Source organism: Pseudophryne corroboree, chromosome 1 (genome assembly GCF_028390025.1).
Source record: "Pseudophryne corroboree isolate aPseCor3 chromosome 1, aPseCor3.hap2, whole genome shotgun sequence".
Taxonomy (NCBI): domain Eukaryota; kingdom Metazoa; phylum Chordata; class Amphibia; order Anura; family Myobatrachidae; genus Pseudophryne; species Pseudophryne corroboree.
This window is the reverse complement of record NC_086444.1, coordinates 186,681,480-186,697,704: the sequence shown is the minus strand read 5'-3', so window position 1 is coordinate 186,697,704 and position 16,225 is coordinate 186,681,480. Positions and strand designations below refer to the sequence as shown.

General features: G+C 43.1%; 1 long non-coding RNA gene across 1 annotated transcript in view; it reads left to right on the top strand.

Moving 5' to 3' along the window:
* The window catches only part of LOC135044140 (uncharacterized), a 158,185-nt gene extending 142,366 nt beyond the window's left edge, over positions 1-15,819 (top strand). Inside the window, exons 4-5 of the long non-coding RNA XR_010237198.1 lie at positions 9,011-9,230; positions 15,720-15,819. This is a non-coding gene — a long non-coding RNA (uncharacterized LOC135044140). The remainder of the gene's footprint in view (positions 1-9,010; positions 9,231-15,719) is intronic.
* The last annotated feature ends 406 nt before the right edge of the window (positions 15,820-16,225 follow it).

Here is a 16,225-nt window from a genome sequence, read left to right as displayed (position 1 = left end):
TTTTGGTCAACTGGAATTTTGACCAGGGAGATATTCACTCTCTGTGGATCTCCAGATATTGCAAATCCAATGGAAGAGTTATTTAAATTGTTATGAGAAGGTCATCACATTGACAAGCTATCAAATTATATTCATGAGCTGTGAATGTTGAAGCGAGAGTGCTGGCATGCAGTAAACTCCCAGAGTCCATCCTTTTCAACTAGTGGAACAGCTGGACAAAATTCTTAGGGGTCTATTCATGAAACAGTGAAAAGAGTGGAGAAGTGAGCCAGTGTAGAATTTGCCCATGGCAACCAATCCATGTTAAGGTAACATTTATAAAGTGCATTCTATAAAGTTATACGTAACAGCCGATTGGTTGCCATGGGCAACCTCTCCATTGGCTCACCTCTCAACACTTTTCACTGCTTCATGAATAGACCCCTTACTGCTGTGTCAGAGGAGTACAGTACTTGGACTAATCCATGTTTTCTGAACAGTATTCTTCCTCGTGTGAAGACAGTGATCGCACGTATTCCTCATCTGATGACTCTGTTTACCAGTGATACTGTACCAACACTATCTTGTGTCTTCAACTACGACAATGTTCATTCTTGCATGGGAGCCTGAGCAAATAGGTAGAATTTGTGCTTGGAATGCGGGATTGTGTACAACGTAAAGTGCTGAGTATACCCTCTATAACAGGGCCATATCTTATTCAAGATGTGAGCCATGTCTAGTCTTCTAGGCAGTGGTGAAACACTGTTGCTTTTCTGTTATGCGTGGGACAACACACAAAGTTTATATCACTACTGATTCTCTTGCTCACCGGCCTAACTCTGTAGCTGTGAGAGTTGTACTGGTATTTGCTAGTCTTTTGTAGTGTTCCATTTCTGTACTATATTGTCTTACTGTGTACTGTCTTATTGTAAGGCTGTCGCATTGTGTACCCTATGCACAGCGCTATAGAAAATATATAGCGCCTTATAAAAAAAAGTATATTAATAGCAGCAAGTCAGCAACAATAATAATAATAATAGTACTCCACACTCTTTCCTGTTTCTTGCATGTGAAATAGCATGTGTCAGGAACTCTTCTGTTGATCTAATACAAACAGAGAGAAAAGAACGAAATAGAACATGTTAAAGAAGTAATTTATTGAGGGTAGCAATAGCAGTTAGACGGGATGAAATGTTTTAGACACACGTCTGGTAGCCCCAGGTTAATTTAAATGGTGAGTTGCTCCACTGTAGCGTGTTGGTCAGCCCTTACGCACCTTCGTAGCCGACATTCACCTCTCCCATCAATGGCACGCGGTTCTCCACAGTTTCCACGTCAGTTATTCGCAATACACCTTCACGACAGCAGCATGCGAACAATACACAAACTGAATTGTCTCAGAAATACTGCCACCCTTGGTCCAAAAGCAGATAATCGCCTCTTTTACCCATGACAGCAACAAGTGATGTGTGCAGATGGCCTATCACACGTTATATACCATCAAGCCAGCGCACGACACGTGATGTACTTCATGGGCTATGTGCAGGTCCGTAACTAGGTGTGTGCCACTGGTGTCAGGCACACGGCACATGTGCACTGTGGGCACAGGACCACTGGCAACACCTACAGGTCCCCTGTGCCATCCTGTCTGTCCACACAAGTGACAGTAGCTGTAGCACACTTCATAGAACAGTAGCCGGGTTGCATTGCAGGTTGTGTGTACATGCCCTGGCCATAGTGGTTTAGTCATAAGGTAAAGTTGTGTGCTGTGGGGGGAGGGAGGTCAATCAACTAACACACACCTGGATAATGTGTATCAGGGGCTCAACTTGGCATAATATATATCAGGGGCTCAATTTGGCATAATGTATAGCAGGGGCTCTACCTTGCATATTGTGGGCTCTTCCTGGCATAATGTGTATCAGGGGCTCTACATGGCATAATGTGGGCTCCACTTGGCATAATGTGTATCAGGGGCTCTACCTGGTATAATGTGGGCTCTACATGGCATAAGGTGTATCAGCATCTCTACCTGTCATAATATATATCAGGGGCTTTACCTGTCATAATGTGTATCAGGAGCTTTACCTGTCATAATATGTATCAGGGGCTCTACCTGGCATAATGTGTATCAGGGGCTCTACTTGGCATAATGTGTATCAGGGCCTCTACTGTGGTGTAATGGGTGCAAGGGGCACCACTGTGTGGTGTAGTGTGAATAAAAGACAACACTGTGCTGTATAACGTGAATCGGTACTCTTCTGTGGCTACACCTTCCCCATACAGCCACAACCTTCCCCATAAATCCAAGCCTTCGGTACTCACTGTCCCTGTTTTAAATATGGTGGGAGAGGGGGCACCCAATCTTTTTCTGGCACAGGGCACCAAATTGTCTAGTTATGGCACTGGCTTGTGCTGCCTGTCAAATTCCCGAAGGTAGGGAGTAATTCAGATCTGATCGCTGCTGTGCATTTTCGCACAGCATGCAATCAGATCCAAACTGCGCATGCATCTGAGCTGCAATGCACAGGTGCATTGCAAAACGGCAACAGTCATCGGCGCCTAGTGATGGAGTGAAAAATCTGAACGCATGAGTGATCGCAAGGTGATTGACAGGAAGTGGCCATTTGTGGGTGTCAACTGACAGGAGTGGCTGGAAAAACGCAGTTGGGCTCAGGCATTTTCAGGGAGGGTGTCTGACGTCAGCTCCGGCCCCGATCAGCAGGATTCCATTGCAGCGGCTGCGCAGAGACTGCACAAACTGATTTTTGTGCAGTTCTGATACAGAAGTGAACACACACTTGCACAGCGCTTTTCCCCTCCCCATGTGGGCGGCAACTATCTGTTTGCAGGGCAGCAAAAAATGCAGCCCAGCGATCAGATCTGCATTAGGCCCGTAGTCATAATAATATGACTTGACCGTGTATATACGTATAGTTACTATCAGGGCCGGCGCCACCACTAGGCAGCTTTAGGCAACTGCCTATGGGCGCCGGCACTTGGAGTGCGGCGCTGAGTGAAGCAACAAAATCAATGATGTCACAGACTCACAGGATCTGCACTGCGCTCACCGCTAGGGATGTATGGCGCCTGCTCACCCGGTGTCATGTTTTTTTGTGTGGAGGTCTGGAGGAGCTGAAGCTGCTACAGTGAAAGCTGTGTAACGCTGCAGCTTTCAACCACGGAGGATGGGAGGGGAGGACATATCCTGGCCCCGCCTGCTCTGCCCAGGCTGGATCCCAATTTGCCGGTATTTAGGGGGCAGGGCCTAATGCCACGAAGTCCCGCCCCCATCATAGACCTGTTCCCCTCTGGTCGGTATCCTCCTTTACAGCTGTGACTGTGAGTCTCTATTTATATATGTGCTGCAACCTGGCCTGCAGTGTGATTACACCATGTGTCCCACTGACTTATACTATATACAGGATGTATATATCACCCAGTGCACTATATGTGTGCATTATATCTTATATACTGTACTGTGTATATTATATACACAGCAGTGTGATTAAGCTGTGTGTCCGCTGTGTTATATACTGTGTGTATTATATGTATAAGTAATATGAAGGGGTGCACTCTCCAGGCTCTCATTAGAATCCAAATCTTTTATTAAGACATAGATACAATCAGTATTGCTGACGTTTCGGTGCTCACTGTGATTTGGATTCTAATGAGAGCCTGGAGAGTGCACCCCTTAATATTACTTATACACCTGGAATGAGGAGTTTATCTTCTGAACATGGTAAGAAGCACCCCAGCACATTGTTGGATTTACTGTGTGTGTGTGTGTGTGTGTGTGTGGACATTTCTCGGATAGATATTTTATATATATATATATATATATATATATAGTGTAAACAATACAGTTCGGCACTCCTAATGAAAACGTTGCAGCATGCTCCGGTGCCCTGCCTGGCTATAGCAGTATATGGACCCAAATTGGCTGGCACTCAGTGCACTGAGTGCCGGCCAATTTGGGTCCTTTTATATATATATATATATATATATATATAAAGGAGATGCGTGGACCGGCACTCCCACTGCTAGGAAAAAAACGTGCCCCGGTGCCCTCTGGTACGGATGAGTTAAACGAAAGACGATGAAGCAATCAGCGGCACTCAGGGTCTTGTTACAGCAAACAAATGTATTGAAGAATCACTGCATGAAACCAACGTTTCGGGACAGACATGTCCCTTTGTCGAGGTGAGTAACAATTGAACAAAAAAGAAGAACATACCTTTATACCACAAAGTAGAAATCCCTCAGGTGCTCGTGCGTCCGGCGCCGCCCGCTGCTCCCCGGCGCCGGATGCACGAGCACCTGAGGGATTTCTGATTGCTTCATCGCCTTTCGTTTATATATATATATATATATATATAGATAGCGGATAAGGATCGGCACTCAGCGTGGGGGCTGCTGGAATACTTGCTGCGTTGCCTGCTGTGATCTATGGCGAGATCCAATGCAATGCAGGGAAAAAATCAGCGGCACTCAGCAGACGAGATTAAGCAAAGTGAAGAACTTTTATTGTAGTCCTAACTAAAGGACTACAATAAAAGTTCTTCACTTTGCTTAATCTCGTCTGCTGAGTGCCGCTGATTTTTTCCCTGCATTATATATATATATATATATATATCCCAGAAAGTATCCCGCACTCGGGGACGTTGCTATCAGTTGCAGGAGTGCCGGGCACCCATAGGGGCATATATATATATATATATATATATATATATAATCTTACCCAGCAAACTGTAAGTGTACATTATACTATATGTACTGTGCATATTATGTGTGTATTATGTGCTGTATACATATCACACACTGTACTATATATGGTATATGTGTGCCATATACTGTGTATACTGTACTGTGCAATACCATTGGCGGAAGCCCATCTGGTTCTCTGCCATAGATGGCAAAAATATTCAACATCAAGGATAAATAATCGATGATTCAGAATCATCGATGGTCGATGGTCGATGGCCATCCCTACTGTGTTGTGCTGTACTCAGGTAGTGTACTGTATCTCCTGCTGGCTCTCCCTCTCCCTCTCTCTCTGTCTTTCCCTGACACTCTCTCTCTTGCTCCTCTCTGCCTGTTTTATCTAGCTCCCTAACATTGTCTCACTGCCCCCCCCCCCCCCCCCCCCCCAATGTCTCTCTCTTGCTCTCTTCCTAACACTGGGGGTCATTCCGTGTTGATCGCTCGCTAGCAGTTTTTAGCAGCCGTGCAAACGCTATGCCGCCGCCCTCTGGGAGTGTATTTTAGCTTAGCTGAAGTGCGAGCGAATGCATCTCAGAGCAGCTACAAAACAATATTGTGCATTTTCTGAGTAGCTGCAGACCTACTCAGCGCTTGCGCTCACTTCAGACTGTTCAGTTCCGGATTTGACGTCACAAACACTCCCTGCTTTCTCCCAGCCACGCCTGTGTTTTTCCTGGCACGCCTGAGTTTTTCCGAACACTCCCTGAAAACGGTCAGTTGCCACCCAGAAACGCCCACTTCATGTCAGAAGTGCCGGTTTTTCACTTAATCGCTGCGCTGCAACATTTTTATCTAGTGATCAACTCGGAATGACCCCCTTTGTCTCCATGACACTCTATCTCACTCTGTGACACTGTCTCTCCCTCCCTGCCTGAAGCTGTCACTCTCTCCCTGACACTGGCTCTCTCTTCCTCTCCCTCTCTCCCTGACACTGTCGCTCTCTCCCTGACTCTCTATGTCTGGGGCCCGTCTCTGCCTCCCCCTCATGGGGGGAGGGGCGCTGAAGATTTGCCTAGGGTGCTGAGAAACCTTGCACCGGCCCTGAGTTACTATATATATATATATATATATATATATATATATATGCGAAAGCCCTCACTCACTGACTGACTGACTAACTCATCACTAATTCTCTTACTTCCCGATATGTTAAGAAGCTGAAATTTAACATAGGTATTCTTCAGGTGGGAAATAGTAAAACTACTTAATTAGATCTTTAATAAACATCCCCTAAGGGGATGAAAAGGGGGTTGACATAATGATGTAATTACCGATACGTGGCTTGCCTTGCATGAACGTTAACGCCCAAATGGACAATCGGATCAACATTTGGATTGCACCTCCAGTGTGTAGCATTTAATAAACTACAAAAATGGTCCTGTCACTTTTTACCATATCTCTCACTCACTTACTGACTGACTCATCACTAAAACCGCTAATGCCAGGTCGCACCCGGGAATTGGAAATGGGTCCTTCCTGGGTGTGACCCGGCATTGGACCCTGAGAACTGGCTTCCCGACCCAGCATATTGCCGGGTCGAGTTGCCATTGGGGCAGGGGACCCCAGTGTCATTGGGGGCAGGTGCGGAGGTGGCACTAGGAGATGAGATCAGCTCCACACTGCCTCTCCCTATGCTGTGAACGGGTACCGGATACCCGGGAAACCCATTCACATTGAACCGGTAATAGCCTGGGAATAACCCTTCTTTATTCCGGGATTGAATTCAGGACTGACCCTTTCCCACTGCATAGCCACCCGTGTTGACCCGGAAATATACCGGGTTGATACCTGGTTATTTGTGCAGTGTGAAAGGGGTATAATTCTCTTACTTCCCCATATGTTATGAAGCTGAAATTTAACATAGGTATTCTTCAGGTGGGAAATAGGAAAACTGCGTAATAAGATCTTTAATAAACCTTCCCTAAGGGGATGAAAAGGGGGTTGACAAAATGATGTCATTACCGATGCGTGGCTTGCCTTGCATGAACGATAACGCCCAAATGGACAATCTGATCAAAATTCGGATTGCACCTCTAGTGTGCAGAATTTTATAAACTACAAAAATGGTCACTTTTTACCATATTCACTACGGGTGCTCCTTGGGTAATGCCAAGAACTATGCATTCCTCTGTGGAGATTGGAGAACCTTCCAGAAGGACAATCATCTCTGCAGCAATCCACCACTCAGACCTGTATGGTAGAGTGGCCAGACGGAAGCCACTCCTTAGTAAAAAGCACATGGCAGCCCACCTGGAGTTTGCCAAAATGCACCTGAAGGACTCTCAAGACCATGAGTAACAAAATTCTCTGGTCTGATGAGACAAAGATTGAACTCTTCGGTGTGAATGCCAGGGCGTATATTTACTAAGGTTCGTATTTGTAGGGATTTGGCGGGAGATTAAACTCGAATTACATCATTCGTGTTTGTTTGCAACTTTTCATTTTTTTACATGTCGTTTACTAAGCTGTTGTATTTAGCATTTTAGTTTTTTCCGATGTCGATGTCATTCGTAATGTCGGGCAGTGTTTTACGGGAGTGATTAGTAAAACACTGCCGGACTTAACACAATGAATCCCGGCCGGATCAGTGTGATCCATGCAGGGCTTCATTGTGTACACTAAATGAAGTGTGGAAAGTGTTAAAAATAAAAAATAAATTGCGTGGGGTCCCCCCTCGTAAGCATAACCAGCCTCGGGCTCTTTGAGCCGGTCCTGCTTGAAAAAATACAGGGGGAAAAATGATTGGGGTCCCCCCACATTTAATCAACCAGCACCGGGCTCTGCGTCCGGTCCTGGTTCAAAAAATACGGGGGACAAAAGACGTAGGGGTCCCCCATATTTTTTAAAGCAGCACCGGGCTCCACTAGCCAGAGAGATAATGCCACAGCCGGGGGACACTTTTCTACAGGTCCCTGCGGCCGTGGCATTACTCCCCCAACTAGTTACCCCTGGCCGGGGTACCCTGGAGGAGTGGGGACCCCTTAAATCAAGGGGTCACCCCCTCCAGCCACCCAAGGGCCAGGGGTGAAGCCCGAGGCTGTCCCCCCCCAATCTGTGGGCGGTGGATGGGAGGCTGATAGCCATTGTGTAAAATAAAAGAATATTGTTTTTTGTAGAAGAACTACAAGTCCCAGCAAGCCTCCCCCGCAAGCTGGTACTTGGAGAACCACAAGTACCAGCATGCGGGAAAATAACAGGCCCGCTGGAACTTCTAGTTCTACAAAAAAAAATACCCCAAAAAATACACAAGACACACACCATGATAGTATTTACTGACCAGGCAGAAGAAAACCAGGGATATTCTCCCCTGGCCTAGTGACTTCTCCGTAGCTAGTCCAATCATCCGCAGGGCATCACAAGCCCTCTTGCCGATAGTGGCTTCTGATCCAGATTTGGTATCTTTTAAAAAACGAAACCTATTACAGCATTTAGGAGAGGTGCTAATCTCCGTGACCTTGTTGTAATAACAGACATTTCAGGCATGAAGGGCTTGGATGATGTAAATATTCAGAAAAAGTCCCCACGGTGTTACCGCTGCCCTAAATGTGCTACATGTAAACACATGGTTGCGTGTAAAGAGTTTAAACACCCATATCATGATGTGAAGTTCACCATTAGACAGGTGATTACATATAGCATGTCACATGTCGTGTACGCGATAGTCTGTCCGTGTGGGCTTTACTACATCGGGCAGACTACGCGTAAATTTAGTGAACAAATGGCGGCTCACCATTCAGCTATAAAATTGATCTTGGAGGGCAAACCGGTAGATCAGCCGGTGGCCCGACATTTCTACTCAGCCAAGCACACTATTAATTCTTTAAAATATTTTGGCATAGAACATGTGCCGGCTACACTAAGGGGAGGAGACAGGGCCAAGATGCTATTAGAAAAAGAGACCCGGTGGATCATGAGGTTGGATAACTTCTGGCCCCGGGGTCTCAATGACAAGGTTAATTGGAATGTGTTCGTATAAGAATTCCAATAATTAGGCTTCATGTGACACATCTACTGTAATATATTTGTAGTTACTGTTCCACACATTAGATAATGATTTAGTGGTCGGTTTATTTCTAGGTTAGTCTTGATTGTAGTCGATAACCTATTTGGGGTGGCTGTTAGTGTAGGGAACATATATGCTTCCTCTATTAGTGATAATACTTGAATGGTATTGTGCTTTCACCTAATATCCCAATGTTTTAATGTTTTGTACATATGTTTATATTTGCTGTATGTCCAGTGCCTTATATGTTTTTTTATTTTATAGGGGGCGCTTGAACAATCTGTCTCCATTCAGCGCCTGACAGCGGGGAGAGTGACCTTTGGAACCCCGTTGGTATGCAGCTGAGCCTGGCTGACACGCAAGCGCTGAGTCTACTTGGCAACAGTGACGCGTTGGGCGGAAGTGACCTGGCGGCTCGGCACCCGGAAGCAGGAACGCATGGAGGAGATACTGCGGCTGGTGCGCTCTAGGGGTATATAGTGGGGTAAGTGTTCTGTGTGTGTTTGTCTGTATCACTTTGTATTGGGCCTGAGGAAGGGGCTGATGCCCTGAAACGGCTGTTGCCTTTGAACACAAGTTTGTTGCATACTGCTGTCTCCAGTGCCGTTCTTCCTTTGGATTCATGTGAATAATTTGTGAGCTGGCACGGAGCAAGTTGCAGAAAGAGCTGAGGAGTGCCAACTGCTTTGCAAGTATAAATATATATATATATATATATATATATATATTAAAAGCAAGCAGTATGCGCGCAAAAACCAAGGTAAAATTTAGAGTCCCGTGGAACTACAAGTCCAAGGCTAGACAAGAAACAATGTTCCTCACAATCACTGACAGCCAGCGTTAATGGCAGAAGAAACTTGTCAATGTGCACCTCTGGGACTTCCAGCTGTCGCTTCCCCAATGTTACCCGATCCCGAACGGGTGATAGTCCTGCCAAAAGATTGAAGAAGCAGGGAGCGCCAATAGTGCATTAAAAGTGTATAACAATTTTATTTAAAAATTCAAGTCGGTAACAAGTGTGAACCCGTACCATAAAAGGCGGTTAAACCGCCGCTTGTATAACCAGCATAAGATTTACCCCACAGTGCAAACCAGCGTTCTCAGTTCAAAGTCCATACGTCAGACCATGCCCATACGCGTTTCGTCATTCGACTTCGTCAGTGGGCTTGGTCTGAAGTCACAATGGCGTTGTTTAAATACACTCCTTAGTGTTCCAATTGGCCCGTGCAAATTACACTCAAATAAGTTTCAGCATAACAGAAAAAACAACAACGACATCCCTCTAATGCACAAATGATTAGAAGTATTAAGTGCTAGGCTTCTGCACAAAAAACATTGTAACAAGAGTTCATCAAAGCATCTAAAATAAATAAATATATCCAAATAAATAACAATAATATGAGACGATGAAATACATTCGATTAGGCAAGTAAGCGCATCACCGTAAATGATCTTATCACACAAAATAACCCGGCTAGTTCATAACCTATATAAATTCTAATAGACGATCCCATATTGCTCATATATCATGTATATAACATTACACACATACACCAATGTCTCGTCTGTCCAAAGGAATCTTCATTTTGGCTAAAGTACCCTTAACTGTGTTACTCACAACGATCATACCAGCACTTAAAATAAACGTATATTAAAATTACATGTTTATCATCCTGGCGTAGCCTGCGACCTTATTCCCGTCGCATAACCAAAGCTGGATGATCAGACAGCGCACATTGATGACACAGACGGGCTCGATAAACAGGTGTAATTAAAAAGACCTGACGTCTGTTTAAAGGACCGGCACTTGTTTAGGCAATCTATTATTCAAAAAGGGGAAACAACTATAGCAAGTTTTATAACAACAATAGACACAGACTAAGGAAAAATTAGGGAGAGAAAGAAAGAAATATTATATATAAGGGGGAAAATTGATAAGACACTAGGCAAAAATCCTCCGAACTGGGAAACACTATTGTAATGTATTATACTCTAACACAATACAATACACCAAGCGGATATTTAAAGACCAAATGCCTATTTGAGGAACGGGGTCTGTTCATATCCCTCATTCAAACCGTTTGGATATAAAGTATTTAGTATGAATATCCAGAATGTTTCTCTTTTATTCAGGATATTTTCTCTATCTCCCCCACGCTTATCATGTACTATATGCTCCAAACCTAAAAATCTTAGTGAGGCAGGATTACTGCAATGATGTTGTTTAAAATGACAGGGAACACTATGGTTTTCAACATTATTCCTAATATTTCTTAAATGTTCTAAAATTCGTAATTTTAGCACTCTCTTCGTCTTCCCGACGTATCTCATCCCACATCCACATTCTAACAGGTAGACAATAAATGTGGAATTACAATTAATAAAGCTGTTTATTCCAAACTTCTTGTCCGAATTTTTACTACTAAAAGTTTTTGTGCCTTTCAACCCGTATTGGCACACTTTACACTTTCCACATATGTAAAATCCCTCTACTTTACTCAATGGTAGACAGTTGGAAACACCATTCTCTTTTCTCTCCAAGACAGGCAATAGACTTGGAGCTAGGTGGGTTTTTAGGGTTTTAGCTCGTCTGAGTACCATGTCAGGTCTTGCTGGTAGATGTTGGGATAATACAGAGTCCATTTGCAGGATATGCCAATTCCGTTTGAGACTAGTCTGAATTTCATGATTGGATGAATTAAATTGCGTCACAAAGGGACAAAACATTTTTTCAGTTTCAACTTGGTTCTTAACATCACATTTCTTATACTTAATTAATTCTTTTCTATCTAGTGTACTCGCTTTTTTAATTGCTCCTTCAATCAGAGATAAAGGATATCCTTTCTCTAAAAATCGCCTTTTATATTCCAATGCTTGTTCTTCAAACTTGGTTACTGAAGTGCAATTTCTCCTCAAACGTATCAGTTGAGAAAAAGGCAAATTGCTTTTCAATTTTTTCAAATGGCAACTATTATACTCTAAATAATTATTAGTATCTACCTCTTTAAAGAACGTATAAGTCTCTATAGATTTATTGGATGCATAGTCACTAGTATTAAGGACTAGATCCAAGAACTCTATTTGTTCTTTCTGGAAATTTGATGTAAACCGTAGATTGAATTAATTTATATTAAGATGTTGTACAAATCCGTTAAACTCATCTTCTGTTCCACGCCAAATGACTAGCACGTCATCAATATAGCGTTTAAACAACATGATCTTATCAGATAAAGGATTATTGGCTAATATGTAACCGTTTTCCCACTCGCCCATGTATAAATTAGCGACACTAGGGGCACAGATCGTTCCCATAGCTACCCCGCACACCTGTACAAAGAATTCATCCAAAAAGGTGAAATAATTGTGTTTAAAAATACAACTGACACAATCCAGAAGAAACTGAACCCTATGCATGTTCATCTCATTATCTCTCCTCAATATTGTCTCCAAGCAAAGTAGACCTTTTTCATGTGGGATCGAGGTGTATAATGAAGTAACATCGATGGTTCCCCACCTGTACTCATCACACCATACAATATTTTCTAACAACTGTAATATATATGTAGAATCTTTCACGTAGGTTTCTAATGCAGGGACATATCTCTTAAGAAAAATATCTACATATTCAGACACACGAGAGGTGAGGGAGTCAATCCCCGAAGTTATGGGGCGACCTGGGGGTTTAGATTGGTTTTTGTGGATCTTTGGTAAATAATATATTGTAGCGATCCTAGGATGTTCATTCCACAAATAGCCAAATTCCTCATCACTGAGGACCCCCATTTTACGACCCTCATTAAGTAAAATCGAAAGTTCTGCCAGGTAATCTTTAGTATGGTCCTTATTTAGCTTAGAATAGGAGGAAGGGTCCGAAAGCAATCTATACATTTCGGCCTCATAATCAGTCCGATTTAATAAAACCAACCCTCCCCCCTTATCAGCTTGTTTAATAACTAATGCCGTATTCCCTTTTAATTTATCTAGAGATAATTGTTCTACTCTAGTTAAATTTGGGACCGAATTCCCCTTTTCCTTAATTTTATCAAAGTCTTTTTTTTACCAGCTGAGCAAATAAATCAAGGTGTGTACCTCGTGACTCAACGGGATAAAAAGTGGACCTTTTTCTTAAACCTGAAGCATTAGGGATTTCCTGGCTTTCATAATTCTTTATAGGAACTGTCGACTTATTACCTTGTCTAATGTAGTGTCTCTTTAATGTAATTTTACGTATATAAAGATTAAGATCCATGTATAAATTAAATTTATTGACTCCTGCCGAAGGCGCAAAAGATAGCCCTCTCTGCAATACATTTATATCTGTATCATCAAGCTTCACCTCTGAAAGGTTAAAAATGCCCACTTTCTTTTTCACTAATAGGGCTGCATTAATGCTTTTTTGTGAGGTACCCTGTCCTCCTCTCTTCCCTCTTCGTCTCTGATTCTTTTTCCCCATATATATATATATTACACATACAGCATCATTGAGGCAGCACTCGGATTAGTTCACCAATGTAGGCAGAAGTATAACAATGTTTCGAAGTATACTGTACATACACATACCTTATAAATGTTCCCCCACCACCTGTACAAGCTCCAGAGTGCAGGTCCGGTGTGCAGACGCTCACTGATGTCAGTGCTGTATTGTGGACCTACTGATGTACCTAGGAGGTCACCAGGAAATTTATGTTTATTGGGAGTGCCACTCCAAAGCCTCTATGTATATCTATATCTCTTTATCTAGCTGTCTATCTTTTTATATATATATATATATATATATATATATATAGTGTGATAGCAATGGCCAGATTTTAAAAGTCAAGGTGATAGAGTTGGACTTGCAATGAGATTGGGTCCCGTGAAGTCAGGCTGCAAGCCTAAATGCATTGTACAATCCATAAACTAAAACCCCATTATTTATTTATGTTCTGATTTGTAGAGGTGAATGAACTTACTAAGGTGAGTGCTGGGCTCTCGGTGTAATATTATTTAAGCAATGTAATCACAGGCCATTGCACCCTGGCCTGGCGGTGGTGAGTGCAGGTGTGCAAACCATTTCTGGGTATGGCGAGTGCAGTGGTTCCCTTTATACAGATGGAGCCTCCGTTATTGTTGCTCCCTGTGTGACTAGGCATGCCCCCCTGGGCACACCTAGTCACTGTGAGTGTCTCCATCTGGATGGGTGCGCACGACCAGACAGAGACGCTCCCTATTCACTTGAATGGAGAGCGTCTACATCCGGTCAGGCGCGCGCGCCCAGACAGAGATGCTTACAATGGGAAGCGGCTCTGTGCACTCCCAGAGTGACAAGGCGGATGGATCGCCTAGTCGTGCCGGGAGTGTAAATTCAATAAGATGAGTGCCTGGTACATATATAAATTGTTATAGTCCAGTAAAAGAGAACCAGCACCTTCAATATATGCAAGAATTCTTTATAAAAAAGAGATAGACATCAAAATGACATGATACAAAAAATGGATACATGCAAATGACCAGAGGCATGAACAACGATTGCAAATAGCCATAAACAGTGATTTGGATGCCAAGATGGGTGGCCTATTCATACCAGTAACCGCTGCCTCCAGCATGTAGTTGAAAGGTCAACAGCCGCTTCAGTGCCCTGGTGGCAACTTCAAAATGGACAAACAACTAGCACCAGACATGCACATTATATACCTAACAAATTACTACAAGCATGCTCACCTGTACGGACTCACAGCACAGATGCGCTCAACCGCGGACCGGAAGTCCATGCCGCAAATGGAGCAATAAGCGCTATACACCCAGCCAGCCCCAGATTCCACCGACAGATGGAACGCAAGCGTGACCATGGCAACCAGCAGCAGGGGGATCACTGGAACCACTCCCACCTGCAAAGGTGCATAGCACAAGTGTACGCACCCACAAATCTGAAGTCCGCGTCTCACCCAGAGATGACACAACACAAGTCGCGCCGCACATCCGAGCGGTCACGGATTCCACCATTGGTGGAGCACAAACGTAACCATGGTGACAAAATACAGGTAGAGCATAGTGATGCCGCCAATAGTTACAGTCCCATGCCTTACATACTGTATGAGCTCACAGGCAGGGCCCAAAAAGCAAGCAATGTCAGGGAGCACAGCGGCATTAATAAAGCAAAACAATAATCGGAAAAAGCTACACTAATATTTACAAAAATAGTATAGAAATATACATGATATAGAACATGTTTTGGATTTACAAACACATAAAAGAGCACAGAAAGTAACATATATCATTCAAAAACAGTATATTGCTGCATTTGAAGAGAACATATTTAATATTCACAGGAAGCAACTGAAACCCTGGCTTTCATTAAGCCCACCAGGGACTACCAGGCCCAAATGGGCAATCCAACGTGACTCTCGTTGTAGTAACAATCTATTATGATCACAGCCCTGTCTCAGCGGTGGGATACAGTCAATAGACATAAAATGAAAGTCCCTGATTGTGTGCCCTAGTGAAACAAAATGGCTGGCAACATGTTCAGTGTTAGTGTCCAGAAGGGATTGTGCTTTTTTGATAGAGCGGTGCATAGAAATTCTCTTTGAGAGCTTGTAGAGTTTTTCCAACATATAGCAACTGGCAGGGGCAAAAAATTATAAACACTATATATCAGCTATTGCAATCTAGATGATACCGTATCTTATATGAAAAGTCACTTCTGGGGTCATAAATTATATCCCCAAGAGTCAAAAAATTGCAATTGGCACACACATGTCATCTCAAGACTTCCAATTTAGGTTGCAACTAAATTGGAAGCTGCTACTATGTCTTTGAAGTTCTTGTTCCTTTTGTAGCAAAATAGGGGCTTTACTCTGCAGTATTCCACAATTATTTAATCATAATAATGTGAGATTGCTTTAATATGGTGTTACGTATATGTCATGAGGCAATGGAATAAGTGGAGAAGATCATGCATTCCAATTCACTACCTTAATCCTTTTTCTTCAAGGCATCCTCACATCTAATGCACATGCATTTGGATATCACATTCTCTATTTCACAATGTGCATAGCCCCTGTCCAGAAAACAGGCTTCCGTTTCTTTCAGAGCTTCAGGTAAGGCTGTCTGATCTGATGTAATATGCACCACACGCATAAGTTGGAAAAAGGTAGCCCTTGTTTCAGCGGGGTGGGGTGAAAACTATCTGCCATCAGAAGGGTATTTTTATTGGTTGCATTTCTGTATATTTGAATAGTCAACTTGTTGTCCTTATTCAGGACACAGACATCAAGATAATTAATCGTAGATGTACTGAACGCCACTGTTAATCTGTTCTTAGTTTTTTGGACTCTCTCAATAGCCTTGAAACTGAGTAAGGAGCTGTTCACCACCAGTCCACACCATTAAGAGATTGGCAATGTAGCAAACGTAAAAATACACATATTTAGAAAACAAAGTATTTGCCATAATGTGTTGATTTTCATATAGATGCATAAACAAATTTGCATAAGATGG